This window comes from Prionailurus bengalensis, chromosome C1 (genome assembly GCF_016509475.1).
Source record: "Prionailurus bengalensis isolate Pbe53 chromosome C1, Fcat_Pben_1.1_paternal_pri, whole genome shotgun sequence".
Classification (NCBI taxonomy): Eukaryota; Metazoa; Chordata; class Mammalia; order Carnivora; family Felidae; genus Prionailurus; species Prionailurus bengalensis.
The window spans coordinates 217,886,192-217,906,675 of NC_057345.1; the positions used below are offsets into that span (position 1 = coordinate 217,886,192).

A 20,484-nucleotide genomic window follows, 5' to 3' on the forward strand; every position below is an offset into this window, starting at 1 on the left:
GGGTCGATCACCCTGAAGGGAAGAGGCTGGGGGTGAGTGGAGGGGCTGGGTTGTTAACCCCCTGCTGATGTTGGGGGTAGAGGGGAGACTTAAAGGTATGGTCCCCTTGCATTTCGCCGCCGAGAAATCGGTGTGCTGATCAGCTAACTCTGCTGTTGGTGGAGATGAGGGGTAGTTGAGACCCTGCGGTGTGTGCTTTTAATTAGAGGTTTTCAGCTGGTAACTCACCACCCCTGGAGTGCGGAGTCCTCCCCGGCGGACCTCATGAGGCAGCTGGCTGCCCAGGGTCTGTCTCAAAACCACCAGCACAGAGAAATCACTGACCTCGCTGAACTAGTTTGAAGGTAAACTGGAGCTAAACCTTGTCACATTCTAATGTGCTTCTAATGATTCTCGGAACGTGTTAGAGAATATTTGGAATTAAGCACTTGAGCCTGCAGTAGAGTTTAAGCCTGATTTTTTTTTTTAATAGGTGAAGCCGTAATACAAAGTCACTTGTTGCAGGCTTTCTCTAGTTTAACTTGCTGCCCGTACCTTGTGGCGGAACGTGCCTTGGGATATTGGAGAAGGGGCTGTGTTCGACTCCAGCCATTACCCACCCCTCCCTGGATGCTCTTGAGATACTCAGAAATGATGGGCGTTACTTTGTTGAAGTCGGTTTGTGTAAAGTTGCTCCTGCCGTCGTTTGCGTTCCTTGGGTGGAAGTTCAAATGCACAGGACCGGGTTCTCCCTATGATAGCAGGCCTGTGTCTTTGCTCTGGGTTTGGCGGAAATAGTGATTAGCTGCCTGGGTTCCGGACAAGCACCCGTGGAGGGGAGGGCGGGCACACGCACGGTTTAGAAAGAATGCATTTCTTCGTGGTCCCTAGCGATACAAGTTAGAAGTATTGGGGTTTGGGTATTTGGGCGCCGGTCAGGTGGATTGATAATAGATTTGGCAAGTAGAGGCGTAAGGCGTGTTGGAATTTTTCCCTCTAGGGCGGCGTAAGATTATAATAGTAATAATTAGAGTAACACTCGCTTTGTTTGTTTCTTGTGGCCAACCCCTCTCGGTGGAATTGCTTTGGTCTGAGACATAACACTAAGGCCACGTCCCTCACCTGCCTTTGTCTAAAAGTCCTGAAGTGTCCCTATTCTTGGGGTTATTTATTGTAAAGTCAGCGTCTGTCACAGGTTAAGATGCAGTCCCCACAGCTTTCAGGCCTTTTCATGTTATTACACTTAACTACTTTTTGTAGATTTGCTTCCTCTGATACACAGTGTTCAGATTCAGGTGCTATTTAAGTGAAGCTCTGAATTCAAGGTAAAATACTGTAAGGTAATGTTCAGACACAGCAGAACCCGGGCTCACTTTCCCTGTAAACGTCCATAGAGCAGAAGTCCACAAAGTACAAAGTCTTGCCTAAACCAGGTTTGGACGGGTAGGTTTACAAGACCTAGAGAATTTTGCTTTTAGGAAGGTGAGGTGCTGTGTGTTACAGAACGTAGCCAAGTGTGTGGTACTCCCATTTGAAATGAGAAATAGTTTTGCCATTGAGAGTCCGCGAAATGTTGCAGCCCCTTTCTGATTTCAGCACTGCGGCTAAACCGTCGTGGAACCGAAATGCAGAATACAGAACGAACAGCGCCTCTAGCTTTCTTTAAGTCTTGGCCACATGGTATTACACTTTGAAGTTCTTGGGGTGGCCCAGTGAGTTGAGCTTCTGACTCTCGATCTCGGCTCAGGTCATAATCTCACGGTTCGTGGGCCCCAACCCTGCGTCGGGCTTTGCGCTGACAGCACGGAGCCTGCTTGGGATTCTCTCTCTCCCCCTGTCCCCCCTCTCTCAAGATAAATAAATATGAAAAAAAAAATTCGAAGTTCTTTCAAGTCTAAGGGGAATTAGAGGACATTTGTCACCGGGGACAGGTTCTCCTTTTGTTGGACTCTTTTTCAGCCCTTGTGAACTGGCCATGGGGAAAAAAACTTTAAGAGACAAAGTAAGTGTTACATTAAATAGTTTACGTGACTTCTTGGAATTAGAAGCTTCATCTTAGACGAGGTACCTATATGCCAGTAGTTGGGAAGGAAGAGGGTTAATCTTATTTTAAAACACAGGTTCACACATCACGTGCACATGGTTTTTCTGTATGTTTTAAAAAATTTTTACATTAGAGAAAGAGCAGAGGGGAGGAGCAGAAAAGGGTAAGAGAGAGGGAGGGAGGGGGAGAGACACATTCTTGAGCGGGCTTCATGCTGAACACAACCTGGTATCATGACGTGAGCCGAAATCAAGAGTTGGGCGCTCAACCTCCTGAGCCACCCAGGCGCCTCTCCCCTGTATTCTTCAGGCTTTAGGGCGAAAGGATGGGAGCACCCACCTTTGTAGGGTGACTCTCTTGTACTTCTTCATCCCCGTCATGCTCACCTATTTAGGCTTTTCCTCTTCCTCGATACACATCCGCCTCCCAGAGACCCCTGGCAGGCTTCTCTGTCAGGTTCATAATCATCTGGAGCCCTAGAACGTTTCAGAGGGGCTCTGTGTCAGATCAAGGGCAGTTTCCTATTACCTGATCCACATGTACCAGGGCAGAGTCTGTTGACACAAGTATAATTTAATGCAAAAAAAGATCAAATAATAAATGATGAATTACCCTGTAGGGCGTCCCCTCCCATTGCGTGCTCTCTGCACCCCTCCTGTTTGCCAGGGCGGCAGGTGTCTGTAGGGTGTTCTGATGCTGTCCAGGAGGATTGATTACCACAATAAAGTGATTCATTGATAGCCCCGACTGAGGTTAGTTAGCTTTTTAAATTAGTAATTTGCAGCTGATGTGACAGCACATTTTTAGGAGTGGCTTCGTTCTTTAATTTCTGCCTCCCCCGATTTGTACCTTTCAGCTTGCACAGCTTGATGGACTGTCTTATGGTTATAAATAAATAAATAAATAAATAAATAAATAAATAAATAAATAAAATTTGAAGCACAACACCTTCGTGGAGAAAGAGAGGAGGCAGCAATTAACTGAAATAAAATTGCTGAAAAAACTTGGTACCTTTTTATTTGTTAACTTGCTCTGTTATTGGGAAGGGCGTGCATGGTTTTAAAGAAACAGCCTAATTCAGTTTCTCATGCGAAGCATTTAAGACGAATTAGGTGCTCCGTATTTGGGAGATCACATGCTTTTTATAAATGACTCTAGAGAGTAATTTAGGAAAACCTTCGTTGTTTTTGTCGTGAGGTCGGATTGCTTTCCTGGAGAACAGAGCAGCCCCTGAAGGTCAGCCAGGGACGCCCTAAGCAGGCACCGGAGGCTCGGACTGTGTCTCGACGCATTAATTTCCTCCACGTGGAGCCCGTCGTATCGGCATAGTCACCTGTTGGCGTCGGCCGGGAAGATCGTGCCGGCAAAGGCACGTTCAGAAGGCCACCTGCCAAGGACATCTTCCGGTGTCACGTCAGCCCATTGCAGCAATCCGGCTGGTCATACAGTTCACAGACCGAGGACTCGGCTATGAGGCAGTGGTAGTGCTTAACCCTTTTGTTCGTTGCTTGTTTTTCTGTTGCGTCAACAAATATTTGTTGCGTTTCCGTGGCATGTTCCCAGCGGGAGCAGGGGGCTAGAGGTCCTGTCTTCAGAGGCCCGACAGCCTGCTGGGGGAGGGAGAGGTTCCTATGAAGCTTCACGGGATACTTAGGGGAAGGGTCGACTGCATTTCTCTGCACCGCATTTCTCCGTTAGAGCACTACTAATCCCAGTGTATGATAATAACCTCGTCCGCATACGTGCCAATTCTGACCGTGAGCCCCTCCTGGGCAGGAAACGAAGCCTGTGTTCTTCCTGTCTGTACGGCAGAATTAAGGGTACTATGGTTCCACTTGGACTCTTACTAAGCGTTTGTGGCAGGAATTAATGAAAGGGCTGGCGGAAAGAAAAAAGGGAGCAAGGGTCCGTGAGCAAGAGAAGGAGTTAGTGAAGACCTCACCGAGGGGTAAAAGGATTTGGGTCTTGTCGGATCACTAGGAGTTGAACAACTGGAAACGAGGAGTTTCTCCGTCAGCAAGTTGGCTGGGATTTCTGGAGTTAACCTGTAAGAAATCATTCCTCTTCGCCAACATCAGGCATAAAAGCGGATGTTATGGTTTCCACAGTGAGTTGTTTTGCTTTTTTAGCATAAGGTGTTTGTTTTTCATAGGAAATCTCTTTCAGGCTGTTTCTTTTTCTTTTTTCCTCTGCGATGATTTGGAACAATAGTTCATCAAACTGATGTCACAGTAGGGGCCGCCTGGGTAGCTCAGTCGGTTGAGCGTCCAACTTCAGCCCAGGTCATGATCTCATGGTCTGTGGGTTTGAGCCCCGCGTCGGGCTCTGTGCTGACGGCTCAGAGCCCGGAGCCGGCTTCGGATCGTGTGTCTCCCTCTCTCTCTGTTCTTCCCCTCGCCCACGCTCTGTCTCACTCTCAAAAATAAAGATTAAAAAATTAAAAAAAAAATGATGTCAAAGTGAGTAAGATAGTGAAGGAAAGTAAAGCTTTTATTTATTAAGGACAGTGACTGAGATAAAGCGTGTACAGCTGCCGTTATATCCCCAGGTGGTGAACAGAACTGGTATTAAGGTCAGCAGATTAGCAAAAAAGAAGGGAGATTATTGTCTTTGCATCATTTTGAGAGAAGAACCATCTGCCCGCCATGGTTTTGCTCTAGGTTTTGTTCAGCCCAGATTAGAGTCTGCTGGGGTGTTGATGTTTACTTGTTTGTAGGCGACGGCCTTTAAAATTCTGTTTCTTGGGATGTTTTTCAGTTGACAGAGGCATTCCCGTTAGTTGTCTAGTCTCTCGTTAATTAAGAATTAATGTAGACGCCTCTGTAATTCAGAATATGTTAACAGCCCACGTCTGGCTGGTTTTCTCATAATCTCTCGTTATCCTCTTTTCTTATACAGTCTCGTTATTTCTGTTTCCAGGGCTGGTTTTCAGTTCTAACATCACTCCTGGGCCTAAAGACTCAGAGCTTGGGGAGAGATCTGCTCTCCTGGGTTGGGAAGTGGACTTTCCTCCCTCATTCAGTGCCGGAGGTGGGAGGGGGGTGGGGGGTGGCACACACCAGCGGGAGGCTTGCGAAGGGCTCATTTGGCCTCTCTGTATCTAACAAATGCAGGTAATCTTAAGAGGTGCATTTTCAGTTGGCAGGAGGGAGAGGGAAAACGAGGATCACTTTCCTCCATAGTCCTCTGTTGGGGACCTTACCAAGGGCGGAATGTATCTCTGGTGCGATAGCAGGTCCAGGACTTGGCAGGAGGTAGCATGCCACTTGTGCTGGTGAGGACACGGGGCCGCCCCGCCCCCTTTGTTCAGTGGATTGTCTGTGGGTGCCAGTGGGACGCGAGCTCATTCGAGTGGATGTCAGAGGGAGTCTTGTGTTCCCCTGTGCCTGTCATCGCACGGGCTCCTTTCGCTGGTCCTGCGGACGGACCCTTGAGAGCGGAGGCCGTGAACAATGCCTCCGGCCTTTCTGGTGCAGCCCCTGCCCTCCTCTCCAGTTCTTAGCCCAGGTCAGAGTCCCTCCGACGGCCACTTCTTCCGTTGATGGGGATGGGGAGCCGGGGCCGTTTATCCGCTTTGTGCTTTTCTGTTCACGTAGCAAGGGCTTTAGAACAACCAGACACCGGGTGGTCTGTGAAGCACCGGAAACAGGATCCTGACTTAGGGATGCACGCCTTTGATTGCTTTCCTGCAACTTACATCCTGTTACCTTAGCACCGGGCAGGTGTGGGAGACCTGAGCAGGGCTGGTTCTGTCTCCTTTGGTGCCACACAGGTAGCTCATCGATAGCTCCCAGATACTTAGAGCCCTTCCTCCTCCTCCTCCTCCTCCTTTAAAAAAAAAAAACAAAACAGGGGCGCCTGGGTGGCGCAGTCGGTTAAGCGTCCGACTTCAGCCAGGTCACGATCTCGCGGTCTGTGAGTTCGAGCCCCGCGTCAGGCTCTGGGCTGATGGCTCGGAGCCTGGAGCCTGTTTCCGATTCTGGGTCTCCCTCTCTCTCTGCCCCTCCCCCGTTCATGCTGTGTCTCTCTCTGTCCCCCCCCAAAAAAAATTAAAAAAAAAAGTTGAAAACAAAACAAAACTTTTTTTTAATGTTTGTTTACTTTTGCGAGAGAGAGGGTGAGCATGAGCAGAGGAGGGGCAGAGAGGGAGACACATGTCCGAAGCAGGCTCCAGGCTCTGAGCTGTCAGCACAGAGTCCGATGCTGGGCTCGAACCCATGAACCGTGACATCATGTCCTGAGCCGAAACCATGAGTCGGACTCTCAACCGATTGAGCCACCCAGGTTCCCCTGGAGCTTATTCTTCTGATTATTTTCATTCTCAAACTGGAATCCCAGCCTTCTGAGAGTCTGGTATCTCTTGCATTCAAGAGTAGGTGCCTAATCCGCTTTCCTGATCTGGTTCATGGAAGATTCTGGGAGCCAAGTACGTTGGAGACACTGGAGATTTTTACTTTGAAAGAGACGCCCGGGAGCGTGGAGACTTGTCTCCCGGTATTTGAGAAGCGGACATAAGAGGGACCCAGTGGAAAAGGATCCTGCCTCACAACGAGGCAGTCTCTTGTCACAAGCCCTCGCGGTTTGGAACAGGCCGCCTTCCGGTGTGCAGAGTTCGCCGTCTCTGGAGGCTTCCATGCCTGGGCCAGTCAGGGAATGTTGGAAGGGGTGCTGTGTTCGCTGTCTGGGGGTTTGCAGTTGCTCGTTAGGCCTCATCCCAGTTTTCAGGTCAACATCCCCTTCAGGATCGAGGATGGTTTTGCACCTGCTGTTCTCCTAGGAACTGGCTTTCTCCCAAACTTAAAGGGAGGTTTGTCTGTAATTTCTTGGTCTTCTTCCCTGCCCCTGCCTGGCTCCCCCTGTGGCTCCCGCTTTGTTCTGCTGGCTAATCTGCCTGCCACTCAGAAATTGTCTGCCCCCAACTCCACTGTCTCCCCAGCGGCTCCCCGCCCCCACCCCCCTCGGCCCCAGCTAACTCTTCCTGGGCTCCTGTTCGGCCATTGATCCCCTGGAGGTACGGACACCGTTAGTCCCTTGGGCCCCAGGGTGCCGGGGGACGTCTGAGCGTGACATTGTGGCTTTTTCCTTCTTGCTCGCTTTCCCGGGTGCCTTCGCTGGTACGTGGGGGATGCCACGATGATGGCGGGAAGAAGTGTCCTGTGCATCCTGGGAGATGGGAAGTTGCCACGTGGAGGAAGCAGGCTTAGGTGGGGGTGGGTTTAGTCTCGGCTACAACTCTTCGGCTGGCAGATGCTCAGACGGGTCCTGAGTTGGGTACCCAACTGCCCTGCGCCCCACATGCCTCATCCATTTAAGTAAGGGGTTCACCCCGCACCTGGCTGGCGCTCTGGACGACCAGGAGTGAATGTGAGAGCAGGCGCTAACCACGTGGTTCAACGGCATCGTCTTTGATTTACAGGGGTTGCCTCTGTGAAGTTTGCAGGAGACTCCGAGGCGGAAAATCCCAAACGCGTGGCTGTGCTTGGATTTGTACGTGCCGCGGAGCAGGCTGATGGCCTTCCTCACGCTACAGCAAGGGTACACTGACCCCGGGTTTTGTTTTTGGTCTGTCACCCTGTATTTTCCCACGAGGCTCAGTGTAACTGCAGCTTTTTAAATTATTGGCCATCGTACCTGAAAATTATCGGGCGGGAGAAGACAGTCATCTTTCTTCTTTGGCTTGATCGTCCCGCCTCTTTCTTCATTCACGTCACTCGAAGATTATTGCTTTGCAGCACATGGGTTCGTGTCATCCCCGACCCAGGCCGAGGGCGTGTGCATCTCAGAAAGCTGGTTTCTCGCCGCGCCTTTCCCGCAGTGCTCCCGCTCCCTCCCGGAGGGCCGGTGGCCAGACTGCGCTGCCCGGCGGACAGAGGACCCCGCCTCCTACCTGAAGGACGGCGCCCCTTTCCGTGGCAGTGAGTGGTGACGGATCGTCCTCTTGCCACTGACGTGTAACCTTCCACGTGATAACAAGCGCTGGTATTTACCCAGTGTGTTCGGCGGAGTATTTGGTAACAAATGTCGTTTGGAGCGCTCCACGTCTTCTCGAAATGCTTTGGTTTGCCAACGTAATGGTACAGAGATGGTGTCACTGGACCTGTGTTGCTCTGGGGCCGACGTTCTCACTCTTCACAAGGAGATTCTCCTGGGCTCAGCCACGGGGTGCGGGGCCGGTAAACCCGTTGTAATTGGAAGCATCCTAAGTGGAAAACGCATGTAAGACACTGAACTGAACTGGGCATCCTAGCTGGGCCCGGCCCACCTGAAGTGAGCCCAGAACGCTCACGTCAGCCTGCGGTCGGGCAGAGTCGTCTGACCCAAAGCCTATTTCGTGGTAGAGTGCTTGTGCTTGTGCTTGTAACGTGTTGAATGCCGTACCGGGAGTGACAGAACGTCCGTGTGGACGCAGAGCGGTGGGCCGCGTATTGGTTGCTGACCCCGGTGGTCGCTGGGTGACGGGGGGCCGCTGCCGGCCCACATCTCGGGACCCCGGTGGCCTCTTCAAGTCCCCAGACAGGCACCGCGGGCGGAAGTCTGGCCTCCCCTAGGCCTTGTCTCCGTGTGGCAGCAGGTGACATGCCTCGTGACTGGTACTGGTGTGTGCCCTGTGCCTTCTCGTGGCGCCCTGGCACCTGTGCTTGACGCCCAGGCTTCACCGGGTCGGCATGCTTGTTCTGCCAGTTCTTACCGTCGGAGTGTCCCCTTCGGGTCTCGTGGGAAGAGTGGTCGCGGGCCCCAGAGGCTCTGCTCCGTCGCTTGTGTGGTCCCCGCAGGTGCACTGCTCCTCCGAACGCCGGGCTGTCTTGGGGCCGTGGCGCCGGGTCAGGTGGCCAGCGCCCATGGCTGTACTTGAAGACTCGGTGGCCACAGGCTTCTCTCCTCGTCCTTTCCCCCGGTCTGTCTGCTGCCTCTCGAGAGCTTCTATTCCTCTCGCGCTCCCCACGGCCCTTCCCCGGGTCTCCCCGCGGGTGGAGTGAGCCCTGGGAGAGGGGGCTTTTGAATCCAGCGCTCCGGTCCTGAGCCCCACTCCGCTGGAGTTAACTGCCTTGCCCGCTCCCTTCCCCCGAGACAGACACACGGACCCTTGGGAAGGCGTTTGTCTCTTCCCAGACCTGTTCACGTTTGAAGACTTCGCCTACCCTGTGCTGGAGCTAAGATCTCAAGTTTCTGCCCCAAGAGCGAAAGTCAAATGCAGTAGACCCTAACAGGCTAACGCGGTTGCCGCGAATTTGTGTCTGCCACCTGCCTGGACCGGCGCCCACGGGCCGGTGTGCCTGCGGCACGGCACCGTCGGGTTATTGGCTTGTGACAGTAGAGAGAGGCACAGGGGCAGAAGGACGGTCCTGTGGGTCTCCCATCCTCTGCGCACGTAGAGGGGCGGTGGGACCTCCGGAGGGTCGGACCTGGTTTGCGTGTGTTGCCCTGTGGCGATGCTCTGCTGTGTTTCGTTCGCTTGTTCCCACAGAGGAGGAGTGATAAATGTGCCGTGACATCCTTTCAGGCTGGTCCTAGGGCCCAAGCGGCTCCCCGGCTGAGGAGGGCATCTAGAGCCGGATGTCTGTCCTTGCCATTTTCCAGAATGAGTGTCTTTGAGCAGACTATTTCCTCTCTCTGTGCCTCAGTTTCCTCATTTGGAAAATGAGTATTGACAATGACACTTGCCCTCCTGGGCTAGTAGTAGGGGTATCAGGGATATGTGTGGGTGTGTGACTTAGGGCACTGCGGGGTGTACGTGTTTTGTCCCCATTATCTGCTCTGGCCCCCTCAGTGGTGACCCCCCCCCCCCCATCCGCCTCCAACAACAGGGAACATTCTGGAAGGAACTGCTGCCACCCTGGCCAGCTCGGAAAGTGAGGTTCTACTGTGTGAGCTCTTCTATCCATGAAAAATAAAAAATAATTTCTTCCCCTTGAGATGGAATGGGTAAAAATGATCCTGTGGTGCCTGGGAGGCTCAGTCGGTTAAGCCTCTGACTTCAGCTCAGGTCATGATCTCACAGGTCATGAGTTTGAGCCCCACATCAGGCTCTCTGCTGTCAGCACAGAGCCCGCTTCAGATCCTCTGCCTCCCTCTCTCTGCCTCCTCCCCACTTGTGCTCTCTCTCTCTCAAGAATAAACAAACATTAAAAACCAAAAAAATCCCTCAGAAGTAACAGATCCATTGACTTTTGTATTTTTAAATGCACTTGTCTTTATTTTTGTATATATTTAAGATTTTATTACAACTTACTGTTTTCTATAATATTTAGGTTATATAAATACAAAAACTTGTACGTTATAAAGTAGTTTAGTGTAATTGAAATCAGTAACTTTTAAATTTTATGACTACCTTAATAGGCAAAGTAGCCCTGAACTGAAAAGTTAAGGGTCTCGAGGCCACTGTGCTGTCCCTTTGGGAAGAATACTTAAATGTTTACGGTGCTCGTTGGGGCATCTGGGTGGCTCAGTCGGTTGAGCATCCGACTTCCGCTCAGGTCATGATCTCTCAGTCCTTGAGTTCAAGCCCCACGTCAGGCTCTGTGCTGACGGCTCAGAGCCTGGAGCCTGCTTCAGACTCTGTGAGTCTCCCTCACTCTCTGCCCCTCCCCTGCTCACTCTCTCTCTCTCAAAAATAAGTAAACATTAAAAAAATAAGAAAAAATATTTACGGTATTCGCAGGCAGTTTGGCTACAACCACTTTCAAATTCTTGTTCACAGGAAGGCATTTTGAATAACCGTGTTCCTGATTCCCCCCTCGGCCCAGATCCTGAGGACTCCCCAAGGCTTTGTTACTTACATGTTCCTTCACCTGACATTCCGTTGATGTGCAGGGTTGAAGGTCATGTGGGTGTGGCCGACAGCATCCCTTGGCCTCTGTGTCCAGAGACATGATTCTCAGTAGAAGATTCTAGGGGTTTGCCCTCAAACAAATCCACATTCCCGAGGCAGTTAATTTTCCACGCTGCAGGAGATTTTTGTGGCATTTCCTTAAAGTCTTGAGGTAGATATCGATCCCTTGGCGGGAGGTTAAATGGTCAGGTTCCTTCGGGCCACAGTTTGGGTTCAGCATTCCTGGGTGGGACCCGCCCACCTGAACCTTTTATTCTCCAGAATTCCATCCCTGTGTCGGCCTTTGAAACCCCACCCTCGTTTATAGGACATGGGCCTTTGCGGGGACAGCGAGGTTTGTGTAGAGAATGCCACGCAAATCCCAGAAAGGTCGTTCGCCCTCAACGCCAAGGCTCTGCAGACGGTTGAGGTGCCCACGTTGTGGGTCCCGCTTCCGTGTGCCTGTGGGCTCCCGTGTGTGTTCGTGAAGCATGGTCCTGTCCCGGGAGTCGGCGAGGGTCTCGTCCGCTCAGATGCCTTTCAGGTTGCCGGCCCCTCTGTTTCAGACACACTTCTGGAAACGTCTGCCTCCCCCAGGTCTTCAGCGTGCCCAGCCCGCCAGCCCGCTTTCAGGAACATCTCGTCCCACCTCGTCACTCCCCAGGCTTGCTGTGAGCATTTCCCGAGTCCGGCGGGGGTAGCCGTGGGGACTGGAATTTCCCCGTTCTGTGGAAGTTCGTGTCGTGACCGTGCCTGGGCTGGCTGGTGCCCACACGGCCAGCACAGGGAGTTGCCACTGAAAGGAAAAGTGTCCTCTGTTTCAGTGGACGCGGCCCTCCAGGGTGCCCGGCGGGAAGTCACCGTGTGCGGAGGTGCAGGGAATGACCTTTGGGTTGTTCAGGGGACGGCTCGGGAGCAGAGCCTGTGGGCCGCGGGGCCAGGCGTGGGCCCTGTGCTCCGCCCTGCAGTGTGGTCCTCCTGCCACCAAACTGCCACTTGAAGAACAGGTCTGGTTGCTGTTTTTAGACTTTTTTGCTGCTCTGTGTCGGCAAACGACGGCACAGTGGCGGCGGCGACCCCCTCTGAGCGCGTGCGGGCTGGGCGCGAGTCCTTGATTCCAGCGACAACCTCGCGAAAGCGAATTATTATCCCACAGGTCAGCAGGGTTAGCGGGCCATCTGTGGAGAGATGCACGGGTGAACCCAAGGCCCCGGGCACTGGGGCTGCAGTGACACTTGGGAAGGGTGAGCGGCTGCATCCCTCCTGCCCCATCGGATGGCCCCACGTGAACGTGCTGCCCTTCTTAGGCTCTCCGGATCTCTGATGCAGAATTGGCGCCTTTCGAGGGAATTAAAAGCAAAAATGGACTACTGGGACCTCATGAAGATAAAAAGCTTCCACGCCGCAAAGGAAACGGTCCACAAAACTGAAAGGCGACCGACGGAATAGGAAAAGATATTTGTAAATGACCAATCGGACAAAGGGCTAGTATCCAATATCTATAAAGAACTCACCAAACTCCACACCCAAAAAACAAATAATCCAGTGAAGAAATGCGCAGAAGACAAGAATAGACACTTCTCCAAAGAGGACGTCCAGATGGCCGACAGACACATGAAAAGATGCTCAACATCGCTCATCGTGAGGGAAACACAAATCAAAGCCACACTGAAATACCACCTCACACCAGTCAGAGTGGCTGAAATTAACAACTCAGGAAACAACAGATGCTGGCGAGGATGTGGAGAGACGGAAACCCTCTCGCACTGTTGGTGGGAATGCAAACTGGCGCAGCCGCTCTGGAAAACAGTGTGGAGGTTCCTGAGAAAATTAAAAATAGATCTACCCTAAGACCCAGCAATAGCACTGCTGGGAATTTCCCCAAGGGATCCAGGAGTGCTGGTGCACAGGGGCACACGTACCCCAGTGTTTATAGCAGCACTCTCAACAATAGCCAAATTGTGGAAAGAGCCTAAATGTCCACCAACTGACGAATGGATAAAGACGATGTGGTTTATACATGCAGCGGAATACTACTTGGCAATGAGAAAGAATGAAATCATGCCGTTGGCAGCGACGTGGATGGAACTGGAAGGTGTTATGCTGAGTGAAACAAGTCAGTCAGAGAAAGACAGATACTGCACGTTCTCACTCATGTGGATCTTGAGAAACTTAACAGAAGACGATGGGGGAGGGGGAGGGGGAAAATAGTTACCAACAGAGAGGGAGGGAGGCAAACCATAAGAGACTCTTAAATGCAGAGAACAAACTGAGGGGGGTGGGGGGTGGGGGAGAGGGGAAAGCGGGTGATGGGCATCGAGGAGGGCACCTGTTGGGATGAGCACTGGGTGTTGTCTGGAAGCCAATCTGACAAATGATATTAAAAAAGAAAAAGAATTGGTGCCTTTGTTAATGGGCAGAAATGAGCAGACCGCAGGATGTCTCCATGTAGCCCCAGAACCTAACATTTTTGGACTTCAGAAAGGGAGTCTCGTGCAAGAGAATGGGGGAGTGTTTGCGAGCCACAGGGAGCTTACAGCTTGGTGCTGGTGGTCTTGTCCTGTGCAGGTTCGGAAGGTCTCAGGTCTGTTTCTTCCCTGCCCCCTCCCCTGCCCCCACTGATTCCGTTTCAGGCAAATATTTTCTTTTTTTTTCTTTCTAATTTTTTTTTTAAATGCTGCTTTATTTTGGAGAGACCGAGCGTGTGTGGGGGAAGGGCAGAGAGACAGGGAGACACAGAACCCGAAGCAGGCTCCAGGCTCCGAGCTGCCAGCACAGGGCCCGACGCGGGGCTCGAACTCACCAGCCGCGAGATCATGACCTGAGCCGAAGTCAGACGCTCAACTGACTGAGCCCCCCAGGCGCCTCGTCAGACAAATATTTTCTGACGGGCCTCATACTGGCAGGCTGCAACAGGGGTCTTCCCCAACCCGCCTCCTGCATCTCAGACCCAGTAAGAGATTGGTAACATTTCCACTGCTTTTCAGAGCAGTCCTGGAACTCCTATAGGGTGTTGGTAGAATCTTCTGCAGGCCTGTGGGCACCTGTGGAGACTTGGCTGGCAGGGCTGGGGCTGCTGTCTGAGCACTTGGGCAGTGAGCCGGAGTTTTATCCTCCCTGCCTGGGAGGCTTTAAAGTGCCGAAGCGTCAGGCTGGATACTTTGTTTTCTGGACTGTCTGGGGCACTTAAGGACATTGAGTGGTATTTACAATGTTTTGGTTAAAAAAATTCTTTTTGAATGGTTGTTTATTTCTTTGGAGAGAGAGAGAGGGACAAAGAGAGACCGAGAGAATCCCAAGTAGGCTCTGTGCTGTCAGCACAGAGCCTGATGCGGGACTCGGTCTAACGATCTGCAAGATCACGACCTGAGCTGAAACCAGGAGTTGGATGCTTAAGTGACTGAGCCACCCAGGCGCCCCCGCCCCCCGGTTGTTACAAGTTTTTGTTGAAGCGTGGTCGACACACAGTGTCGTATTAGTTGCAGGCGTACCGCACGGTGATTGGACAAGTCTATACATTACTCAGGCGCTCGGCACGATGCTACCGGGGAGTGGTTACCGTAGCTACCGTGTCACCATACAACGTCATTACCGTGTGACCGACCGCTCCCGGTCCCGTACTTTTCATCCCTGCGCCTTACTTCTTTTATAACGGGAAACTTGTACCTCTTAACCCCCTTCGCGTATTTCGTCCATCCCACTAGCTCCCCACCTCTGGCAATCACCAGTTTGCTGTTTTTGTGAGTCTGTTTTTGTTTTTTAGATTCCACACATAAGTGAAATGCAGTCCATGTGTTTCTCAGACTTCTTTAAACATAGTACCTTTTAGGTCCATCCATATTGTGGCGAATGGCAATATCTCACTTGTTTTTAATGGTCGAGTAATATTCCATTGTGTTTACGTGTGCGTCTTTATCCATTGACGTATCTGTGGATTCAGGCCACATCCATATCTTGGCTATTGTAAATAATGCTGCAGTAAACATAGGGGTGCGTGTATCTTTTTGAATTAGTGTTTTCGTTTTCTTTGGGGAAATACCCAGCAGTGGGACTACTGGATTATATGATAAGTCTATTTTTAATTTTTTCCTCTTTTTAAGAGAGAGCACCAAGTGGGGAGAGCGGGACAAAGGGAGAGAGAGAAAGACTTTTTATTTTTAATTTTTTTTTTTTTCAACGTTTATTTATTTTTTTGGGACAGAGAGAGACAGAGCATGAACGGGGGAGGGGCAGAGAGAGAGGGAGACACAGAATCGGAAACAGGCTCCAGGCTCTGAGCCATCAGCCCAGAGCCCGACGCGGGGCTCGAACTCACGGACCGCGAGATCGTGACCTGGCTGAAGTCGGACGCTTAACCGACTGCGCCACCCAGGCGCCCCGAGAGAGAAAGACTCTTAAGCAGGCCCTGTGCTCAGGGTGGAATCTGATGCAGGGCTTGATCCCACAACCCTGGGATCATGATCTGAGCTGAAATCAAGAGTCGGACGCTCACCTGACAGAGCCACCCAGGCGCCCCTATTTCTAATCTTTTTGAGAACCTCCGTATGGTTTCCACAGTGACTGCACCAGTTTACATTTCCTCTTGCTTCTCCTCATCCTTGCCAACACTTGTTGTTTCTTGTGTTTGTGATTTTCGCCTTTCTGATAGGCGTGAGGTGGGATCACATTGTGGTTTTGGTTTGCATTTCCCTGATGATGAGCGACGCCGAGCATCTTTTCATGTGCCTGTTGGCTACCTGGATGTCTCCGTTGGAGAAATGTTTATTCAGGTCCTCTGCTCATTTTTAATCAGATTATTTCTTTTTCTGGTGTTAAGTTGTATTAAGTTCTTCCTATGTTCTGGATACTAACCCATTATCAGATATGTTGTTTGCAAATACCTTCTCCCATTCAGTATGTTGCCTTTTTATTTTGTTGATGGTTTCCTTCACTGTGCAAAAAAAATTTTTATATCGGTATAGTCACAGTTGTTTATTTTGGCTTGTGTTTCTCTTTCCTCAGGAGAGCTATCCATAAATACCTTGCTAAGGTCGATGACCAAGGGATTACTGCCCGTGTTTTCTTTTAGGATTCTTCGGCTTCAGGTCTCCCATTAAGGTCTTACATCCATTGTGAGTTTATTTTTGTGTGTGGTGTAAGAGAGTAGCCTGGCTTCATTCTTTTGCACGTAGCTGTCCAGATTTCCCAGCACCATCTACTGAAGACTGTCTTTTCCCCGTTGGATATTCCTGTCTTCTGTGTCGTAGGTTCATTCCCTGTACAGACGTGCGTTTATTTCTCTGCTCTCTCTTCTGTTCCACTGACAAGTGTGTCTGCTTCCATCCTGTTTTGATTACTGCAGCTTTGTAGTGTACCTTGAACTTGAGGATTGCGATACTTTCAGCTTTGTTCTTCTTTCTGAAGATTGCTTTGGCCATTTGGCTTTTTTGTTGTGGTTCCATATAAGTTTTAGGGCTATTCTCTTTCTTTGAAAAATACTGTTGGTGACAGCTCAGAGCCTGGAGCCTGTTTCCAATTCTGTGTCTGCCCCTCTCTCTGACCCTCCCCTGTTCATGCTCTGTCTCTCTCTGTCTCAAAAATAAATAAACGTTAAAAAAAAAAAAAAAAGAAAAATGCTGTTGGTATTTTGATAGGACGGCATTAAATCTGTAGCTTGCTGTGGTCGCGTGGACATTTTAACACTATTGATTCTTCCAGTCCATGAGCATGGAATGTCTTTGCATTTATGTGTTTGGTTTCTTTCATCAGTGTCTTACCGATTTCATCTCCCTGGTAATAAGTTTGTTTTCAGGTATTTTGTTTGGTGTACTGTGTTTTCTCAAGTGCTTCTTTCTGCCGGTTTTCCTCGGACCACGTTGCTGTGATGTGACGTCCAGGGATCTAATGCTTGGCAGGTGCTTGATGAGTCCGATGCGATTGTAAATGCATGGGTGACCGGAAGCCCCTCGGCCTCACTGGCTTTCAGGCTGTACTGACCCGTGTCCCTTCTCCTCGTCCCTGGTGGTCCCAAAGGCTTCTCTTATCTCGTCCTTGGGTGAGGAGGCGTCTTGCTGCCTGACCCACACCTGCGGCCAATGCTGCCTTGTAGCTCTCGGAGGACTTCGGGACACGTTTCTAAAAGATGGCCTGGGAAGTTAGAGCTAGAAGGGACCTTGACCCCCACCTCCCAGCCTTGACCCCTCCCCTTTTGAAGGTAAAAGCAGCACCTGGTAGAGGCGGCCTGCCCTACGCCCCTCTGCCGGCAGGTGCAGGCGGCCCGCCCTACGCCCCTCACCTCCCTCCCTCTTGGCCTGCAGGCTTGTGTTCTGTTCCAGAAGCAGAGCCCTAATTGGAGCACTTGATACTCTACGTCCGGGACATTTAGGTGCAGGTTTAGTTTTAAATAAAGGTGATAACCAAGAAGCGAAGCGCGGTGTATTCTTAGCTCCTGACTGGAGCCCTTCCCTTCTGTCCAGCAGCGAGATCGGTTTTGAGAATAAACCACTGGTTTTATTTTCAGAATTCTAAATCCAGCCGTGTAAACACTTGGAGTCTGAGCCTGAGGCTTTGGCATGGAGTCGTGGCTGCTATTTTAAATATGCCCGAAGCCTTCTTGGAAATCACTCGCTGCTGGTTTTCCTCTGATGAGGCTGTGAGCTTGGGATCTCAGAGGGAGATCAGAGAGAGCTGGAGCACTGGGGTAGGGCTTGTTTCGTAGAAGATTCTTTCCCTCCCTCTAGATCCCATTCCCAGGCCAGGCAGGGCCCGGAGCGGGGTGGGGGGTGGGGGGCGGTGTTCCCCTTACTGAGGGGCCTGGGCTGTGGGGTATTCTGCTGCCCTGTGGGGAGAAGGCCAGTGTCTTCTGCTCAGCCAGGGAGGGGACAGGTGGGCCTTTCCAGAGGCTGTGCTAGCCGGTGACAGAGTCTCCTAGGCAGGAATTTCCACACACTTCCATTACAGTAAACAAAAGTAAACTGAGCACATCTTGAAAATCTGCTTGCAGCCTCAAGTTAAAGAGAATCATTCGAGGGGCGCCTGGCTGGCTCAGTCAGGAGAGCATGCGACTCTTGGTCTCAGGGTCACGAGTTCAAGCCCCACGTTGGGTATGGAGCCTACTTAAAAACGAAAAAAAACCGAGAATCATTTGAGACGTGCCAGCATCCTGTTAAGGCCTCCGGGGGTCTGTGACTGGCTGTGATTCGCCTCTTTCTCCTCCCTGACCCACCATACAGCAGCACTGGGTCTAAAATGGTTAGATAACCACGGTCCGTTGTTGGTGCTGCACGGTGGATGCCACTGGGGACTCCCTAAGAAAATCACCTGTTGTTCTGGGTGTCCCTCTGCACAGGCCCTTTCCCTCCCCTTCTCAGTGTGGCCTCCCTCACGTGGCCCCTTCTCCACCCTGCCCCCGATCCACCCTCGGAAATGAAGCACTCACCCGGCTTGGGGACAGTGGCTGATGACCTCCAGGGAGCTTGAGGCAAGTTGGGGATGCGAAGTTAAGTCTCCTGGCACAGACAAATGTGCAGCGTATCGAGAAACTTTTCAGACACCATTGTGATAGCTAGTTGCAAGGTAGACCACGTGACCAAGAGTCGTAAAACTTTCTTCAGAGGATGTGAATCAGTTAGAGTAAGTTCAGACACCAGATACGCATATCGGGTTTGATTTTGCACGTCCGTCCGAGGGGCTTTTGTATCCTAAGCCAGAAAGTGAGGGGGCTTCGTTGGCGGGCTCCATGGATGGGAACCAGCCCCTCCGTGGTCAGTGATCATCATGGGCAGGTGTGGACACCTCTGCATAGGTCCCCGCCCGCCCCAGCCCTGTGCTTCTAGCCTCTACCCGTATCGGAGCTCGGGGTCCACCTTCCCTGTGCTCTGTCAGCTGGACACCTGGCCTTCTCCTGCATCAGGTCCCCAGCGGCTCTGTGGGTGCAGCCCTCCCCCCTCCCCCCTTCTCTTCGGCCCCCCACTCCTCTCCCGTCTACTTTCCTCCTTCCATACCTCTACTACCTGGGTCTGCAGGAGCAGAAGGGGCCTTCCGGCCTGCCCTCCACAGTCAGCCCTCACACATCAGCCAGAACAGAAGGCACGACTTGGGTCGTCTTCCCACTGCCATCGTGATAAAATCCACTCTCCGCTCCAACAACCTCATGTCAGGCCACACTTGATCCTGCTCCCCTCCGCCCCCCTGCTCACTGCCCTCCTGAGTGGGCACTGCCCCTACCCCTCCTCCCCATGCCAGCACCTCAGAGAAGCCTTCCTGGCTAGCCTTCCCCTAGCCCGCGTCCCCCTTACCAGGGTCCCTTGTGTTCCCGCCTAGCGTCATGTGGTCTTTTCTACGGGTCTCTCTGGGCTTGTTGGTCATCTGCTGTAAATTGGTGCTTCCCAAGGGCGGCATCAGGTAGGAGTCGGTCACAGGTATCGCTCTCGTTCTTGGCCTGGGGCCTGGCTGCAGGAGCTCCGGGTGAATGAATGAGTCAGTAAGTGCACGGGACACGCCGTGGGCGGCAACGTCAGGACGCTGGCCGGGTGCCGTGAGCGGGCAGGGTGCTGTTCTCTGTGTCACCTGTATCAGATTCAGATGCCCCCTGGGTGTGGCTGTGTGGTGCGAGAACCTCCCCGGTGGGCAGCATTTCCCATCAGGTCCGGCCATTGTGGGAGGTCAGCTCCTTAGGAAGCAGGTTCTGGAAGGAGAGCACCATGCAGGACTTTCCCTGAGGTCTGCTCTCGGGAGGAGGGTGGTGTGGGGCCGCGGTGCGGTCACCAGAGGACTTCAGGCACCCCAAGAAGGTGGGCAAAGCAGGACTTTGGAAGTGGACAGTTCTCAGAGTTGTCCCAAGTTAGGTAAGGGGGCTGGGCCCTCACACCCATGACCAATCTGTGTGCCCTCCGGGGGTCATGTCCTTGGATCACACCACTGTCTCCATTCCCAGGGCAGTGACTGGAGGGGTCTCAGCTTGGAGTGGTCAGCCACCAGCGCTCCGCAGGCAGGCACGGAGGGCTGGAGGGAAGGACGGGGCCGTGCCCATATGATCACGTGCAGGTATTTCTAGAAACCCCTTAAAAGCCCATCAGAAGCGGTACTCGCCATCCTACTGTGTTAAGGGAAAATCGGCTTTAATTAGCTTTTTTTTACTCACACGTAGAAAATCATCTATCTGCTAGAAATATTTTCGGTTCCTCTGCAGTAAGAGCGGTCTTACGAGTTGCTCCCTAGCAGGAGGTAATTAATGGCTTTTCCAGTTGGAAAACCTAGCCGTTTGGACGTCTTACTAATTTTGCAAAACCTACCATGAACGTTTTATGAAAGGTGAGAGAAATCGCTCTCTGGTACCGGAAGGCGTATAGGCAACCGTCCTATAAGGTTAAGGTTTGGCTTTAAGGTTAGTAGTGTAAAGAATGAGGAATACCCAGATTAGGTGCACCTGCTTGGTTCCTGGTGTCACTAGAAGGTCAGCACGCCTCACACTCAGGACATGTCACTAGGAGCGAGTAGGCACCAGGAGGCGTGGGGACTCAGGTTTCTTCTCCCTGGCTCAACCTGGTTTTGCGTGCGTGGGGTTAACGGGATGCCCGTCGGGGCCTCCCCCAGGCGGCCTGGTTCCTCACGTGGCTGCGAGCTGTGCCAGGTGGGCAGAGAGTGTTCATGGCGGGCAGGAGATGGTGACACA

The 20,484-nt window shown here is 51.9% G+C and overlaps 1 protein-coding gene across 10 annotated transcripts in view; it reads left to right on the top strand.

The window, feature by feature from the left end:
• The window catches only part of AGAP1 (ArfGAP with GTPase domain, ankyrin repeat and PH domain 1), a 552,763-nt gene that overhangs the window by 152,897 nt on the left and 379,382 nt on the right, over positions 1-20,484 (top strand). The window lies entirely within an intron of this gene.